The sequence below is a fragment of the Raphanus sativus genome, chromosome 2 (assembly GCF_000801105.2).
Source record: "Raphanus sativus cultivar WK10039 chromosome 2, ASM80110v3, whole genome shotgun sequence".
Classification (NCBI taxonomy): Eukaryota; Viridiplantae; Streptophyta; class Magnoliopsida; order Brassicales; family Brassicaceae; genus Raphanus; species Raphanus sativus.
The window spans coordinates 1307746-1313772 of NC_079512.1; the positions used below are offsets into that span (position 1 = coordinate 1307746).

The 6027-nt window shown below is 36.7% G+C and overlaps 1 pseudogene; it reads left to right on the plus strand.

Annotated features, from left to right (window-relative positions):
• Positions 1-415: 415 nt before the first annotated feature.
• LOC108830875 (uncharacterized) lies at positions 416-4282 on the plus strand (annotated as a pseudogene).
• The last annotated feature ends 1745 nt before the right edge of the window (positions 4283-6027 follow it).

Here is a 6027-nt window from a genome sequence, read left to right on the forward strand (position 1 = left end):
TACACTATTATATTGTATGGTGCAATCATTAATATAATATTAACCAATACGATTTGGATTAAAATATCAGTGTATTACAGATGTACTGTGAAGCACTAATCTAATAGTAACCAATACGATTTGGACTAATAAACAGTTAATACAAAAAAAAAACAGTTTTAACATTGTTCTTAAACAATACGTTTTGGACAAACTCAAAATTATATAAAATTATATTATGTGAAATGGACAAACTCCAAATTGTATTGACTACTATAGAATATATGTTATGTGTTAAAACAAAAATTAAAATTTGCGCGGTCGCGCGGGTCATGATCTAGTGTATAATATAATCAGGAAGACCAATGGCATATCTTGTAATTATTCTAGTAAATAAAGACTAATTAGTTTAGGGTTGTGAGAGAGTCTCTTGCGGATGTCTGCTGGGAAGCAACTACATCCGTTTTTCTCGTCTTGGAAAGGAGGTAAAAAGAGGCAGCAGCGGAGAATGGTGGTTGTCAGGAGCAAGGGAAAGATAAAACTGTCACCACCATCGGTCCTATTCATGTATTTGAGAGGTTTGAGGTATGCATGTATAGAGATTATAGTGTGACTTCCTCGATCATGTTTAACTAAGAAAGGAATTATCTGAGTAGCTAAATTCTCTTCTTAGGATGTTTATCGAACCATTGATTGGAAGAACTGGACTTTTGTTGAGCAACCATCCACCACTTGGAGTTCTGGTGAACCAGTAAAATCCGTCTCTCTTACACAGCGGCTCAAGGAATTTGATTTAAATGAAATGCCGGCCCTTTCACATCCTGACGTCTGCATCATCGATGTTGAGGAGCCTGAACAATGTGCTAGTCAGTCAGAAGGTGTAGCAGCGGCTTCTCCGGTTGTCTTGATATCATATCAGGAGGCATCAAACAAAGCAGAAGTGGTGGTGAGCTAAAACTTTTACATTTGCTCTGTGTTTTTTTTTTCTGTTTCTTGGAACCGTTCATGACAAAAGGGTTATTTCCTGCACTCTTTACCAGGATTGTGAAGCTCATGAAGCATTAGACTTGTCTAATCGTGTTGGTGGTGCAGAAGACATATCTCATGAGCTGCAAAGCATATCATGTCGAGAAAGGTAAAAAAAAAATTGTGGTTTGTTATCAGTAGCAGAACACAGGTTTGATCTTCGATTTCTAATGTATGCAATAATGATTTCAGTGGCCAGCCTCGTAATAGCTTATGGGTAGATAAGTACCAGCCAAGGAGTGCCTCGGAGGTTAGAAAATTTGAACATACCGCTTTCATGCATTTCTACACACGTTTCTCATGATTTCTTACCCGAGCTCTTGCAGGTATGTGGTAATACTGAATCTGTCAAACTAATGAATGAATGGCTGGGCCAATGGCATGACAGAGGCTTTCAGCCAAGCAAAGATATTTTTGAGCAGTGATGAGGAGAAATCGCAAGATGCTGATTACAACTGTTCTGAAAGTGATTCTGACTCGGAAATAGTCTAATGCATCAGAATGCCGAAGTGGAGCAGTTGTTAGGCAGAAATTTGGGGAGGCTCTCAAGTCATATAGCCTGTCAAGGTACAACGAGTTATAAATGTTTGGATTTATCAAAGAATTGCAACAGTTATAAATGTTCGGATTTGCAACTTTTTGCATTTCCGGCGGTACATGCAAACTCAAGAATAATGTGTTTACATTCACATAATTTGTTATATCAGGTCACTGGAGCCTCTTTTCAATCCCTGTTCTGATGGCAATGGGGTAGAGGATGTGATTGAAGTGGCACCTGTATTACATATCCAGAATGACAGAGCTAACTTGAAGCCTTTAATTCTTTTTGAAGATGTAGACATTTCCTTTGCTGAAGATCGTGGTCTCGTTTCTGCTATCCAGCAGATTACTGAGAAAGCAAAAGGGCCTGTGGTATTGACTGCCAATGGTAGTATTCGTTCATGTTTGATAAACTTTTTAATTTTGTCCTTCACTTGTAGTGAATCTTAATGAATCTAATTTACTGATGGCATCTGTATTACGTGGCTATATACAGACAAGAATCATGGTATACCAGACAACTTGGAGAGGATAGAAGTTTACTTTTCTTTGCCATCAACAGAAGAGCTGTTTAGCCACCTTTCTTCGGTAAATATTATGCTGCATAACCTTCGATTGTGAATTGGATTCTTCTAACATTTGTTGTTTCACAGGTTTGTGCTGTAGAGGAAGTCAAAGTTAGTCCGGGTTCACTAGAGCAATTGACCATCTTTTGTGGTGGTGATATACGGAAAGCTATGATGCAATTACAGTTTTAGTTTCAGCGTAAATCTAAAAGAGGTAAATTAAAAATAATCGTCTTCACAGGTTCATCAGTTCAAGATTATTTATCGTATTTTAATATTTGATCTCTTCGCATTTTAAATTCCCATACTCAGCTAGAAAGGCGAAGAACACCGCTGATCCATATAGCTTTGACCATGAAGCTGGCCACGTGCTGCTTCCCAAGATGATTACCCGGGATTTTCCTTCTCAGTTATCTCAGTATGTGGAGAGTGAGATCGCTAAATCATTATCCATGGCGGAGGAAAGTTATAACGCAGTTGAAATATTTGTTGAAGAAGTTGAGAACGAAAAAATGCTTAGCAGATACTGGAGGCAAGGCACAGAAAAGAACAGCATAGAAGCCAAGAAAGCAGCCATGTTAAGGCAGAACACTTGTGTTGAAGATTATGATGAATTAGAAGACGTCTTGAGTGGTCCGTCTGAACTTAGCAATGCTTCCTACCAAGCGCTGTCTCTCTCTCGGCCAAACAGGAGGAGGAAGCTCAATGTTGTGATGTCCTCTGACTCAGAAGATGAACCGGTGAAGGAAACAGTCCCACTATCAGCTGACCCTTCAGTTCCTTCCAGAGCAGAGTTATTGGAAACAAGATGTTATCAGTACGAGACATCAAAACTCTCTTGCGTTAATGAGGTGTCCCAGTCAGTTGATATATCATGTGTACCGGAATCTTCATATGTTCCAGAAACTTTAATGGATGGTGAAGCCGAGCTGTCGCCAAGAGCAGTATCTTGTGGTCATTTCGATGGAAGAGTGGATGTGTCCATGAGTGAGGACGTTGCCCAATCAAAAGAGATATACATAGACAGGTTTCAGAGTTTTGATTGCTTTAAGAACACATGCGAGACCATTGCAGAATCTTCTGATGGGACAATGATGGAAGATTGTTTCAAGGAATGTGTTGGAAGCTCCCAGAAGATGCAACAAGTAACAGATGAATGCAGCCGTATAGATTTCAGTACGACACTCAAGACCGCTACTAAAAAACCGAAGCTTGAAACGGTGCAAGAGTCCTGGAAAAAACTCTGTTCGAGTCATGCTGATCTGAAGCCATACTTGGATTCAGAACCTGTAGAAGCTCCACAAGTTCTTGACCTCACTCATCAGATAACCAATCTAATTTCAGAAGATGACCTGACACGTTCCAGAAGCCTCAACATTGTGAGTATTTAACATTACTATTCAGTTTTTGATCAAAAAAAAAAAAAAAAACATTACTATTCAGCTTCATCTCCTTCCATATTTTTTTAACTTGGGGAATTCACTTATTTAGGTTGCTATGGAGTCAATGATGAACGATTCTGGAGATCTTGACACGTCTGGTCACGTGCTTGAACAGATGACTTCCACTGTGGCACAGCAAGAATTTAGATTTTTCACAGACCAAATTGCTTCAACAGGATCCTTCCCCACTCCATCAGCCACCATAGTACCAGGTGGAGGATTGGTAGATTATACATGGAGCAGCGGAAGCTGCTCGGATATGAAACCAGAAACACATATAGACTTATTAAAATGGTAAAATATTATCATCCTCCCAACATATATGAGCTTATTAATGGCTTGTATATCACTCTTCTCTCATAGGAGTTGCTGTTTTTCTTTTTTTTTCAAATGCAGTGAGCGAATGGTACAGCTTTCCAGCATATTAGAGTCAGTAGTCCCTCCGAGATCATTGAGGGGAAGAGCTTTCCATGAGTATGCTTCATACATAGGGCAGATTTCAAGAGCTAACCCCTCTAATGTATCTGGGGCCATGGAGAATAATAGCAGACGGCGAAGGTCAGTTACCAATTAGTTCAAAAGTATGATATGATATCTCTCCTAATCTTACCATGTTTCCCCCGATTCAGGTCAAGAGAATCTCGACATTATCTGTCGATGGATCTATCCTCGGAAGATATTGCATTCTTGGGTCAACAAAACACATATAGAAGAGAAGAGAATGAATAACTAAACCAGTTTCAGTTGTATAGAAGTTAGAAAAGCTCCACACTTCAGAGAGTTTTAAACGTATTTGTTTGCTCAGCAATAAGTTAGCAGAGATTAGAGGAGCTTTAGGCATGACCTTATTCCATAGTTTCTTCATTTATAATATATACACATAGAAAATTCAAACAAACAAAAAAGAAACAGCAATTGTTGTATTTGATAAACTAGAGATTCTACATCTCATATAATAGAATACTTCTAGATTATATATAAATATTCACTTAAAAGGGTTGTGACATGAAAGTGAATGGCGATGTACTAGCTTTCAGTTTTCTACTCTTTTAGTTCCTACAAGTGGACAATAAAGACTACAATGACTTATCCATTCGAATGGCTTATGTTCGTTGTTTCGGTTTAGGGGTTTGTAAGATTTGGTTTTTATCTCTTTTTGTCAAATGTATTGCGTATACTGTGTTTTTGCTTTCATGTTCAGTAAACCTTAGATGTCCTGTCCGTGTCATTTCCCATATTCCGATTATCACAATTTCAGTATTATTGTTATAAATTTTTAAAATACTAAGAAACTTTAACCTCTTGGAGTTCACGTAAGCGAAGCAAATTTTTTTTGTTGCTCCTCTCGTTGCAAAAAATTTAGCTGATTGGTCAAGATAATAAGCCTAATTGCTCATTTCATCAAACTAATTAAAAACATATTTACCATTTCACAAAGATCGATAGATATCAGAATACTCTTTCAGAAGCCGGTAGACACCGACATGATTCCTCAACTTTATTGTAGCTTTTTCGATTTCATACGGCTTTTTAGATCCATTACCGTAAATCCTTTAATTTGTCTTACCAACTGAATAGAGTTGCAATCTGTAAGTAGTTCTACGACTGAAACAAAACAGAATTAAATTAGTCAACTTAACAAGCAAGTTATGATGAAGTACCAAATACAATTTTTATTATCAATACTCACCTAGATCTAGTTACCGGAGTAACAAGTACATACGAGTGAAAAATCTTCAATTGAACATTACTATAGTCACACTAGTTATGGATTGTCATGGCTTGAAAAAACGTCAAGTGTAGAATCTGACAACAAGAGGTACATAGGTATGTTCTAGAGGGATATAGTGCATTTACTTTTTAGTGTCCAACATGTTTAACAAAAAAAGATAAAAGTTTTGCTAGGAATCATTTAACAGATTTGAATGCAAATCAAGAGATCGAAAAATAAATAACATTATTATGAAGGATAATGACGTAAGATAATATGTGATTCAAGAAAAAATTCGAAAAATAAAAGCAAAATCTAACCTAATTGCTTGTGGAGCATACTCAAAATCATAAAAGATATCACCCGATTTGAGAGTTGCCACTGAAAATAAAAGAAACAGATGGATAATAAATATATTTTTAAAAAAACATAAAAGCGATTAAATAGAACATCATAATGGAATTGAAAACAAAGCCAAACGATTAGTGCATTAATGTATGGTTAATTTTTGATTAATGCATTATTTTTATGTGCACAAAAATATATATTTTTGGAATCAACTATTTCTCATAACTTTTGACCAAAAATTTTCAATAACTACATTTATCTTTCTTGAAATTTATAATTTACTAAGTAAATATTGCATTGAAAATGTTAATGCACAACAACATCATCCTTCTCGGCACTTTCCATGAAGGGTCCTTCTCTGCATATTCAAGATCGTCCTTGTTTTGAACATTTTCGGCAAGATTTTTCAAATTGT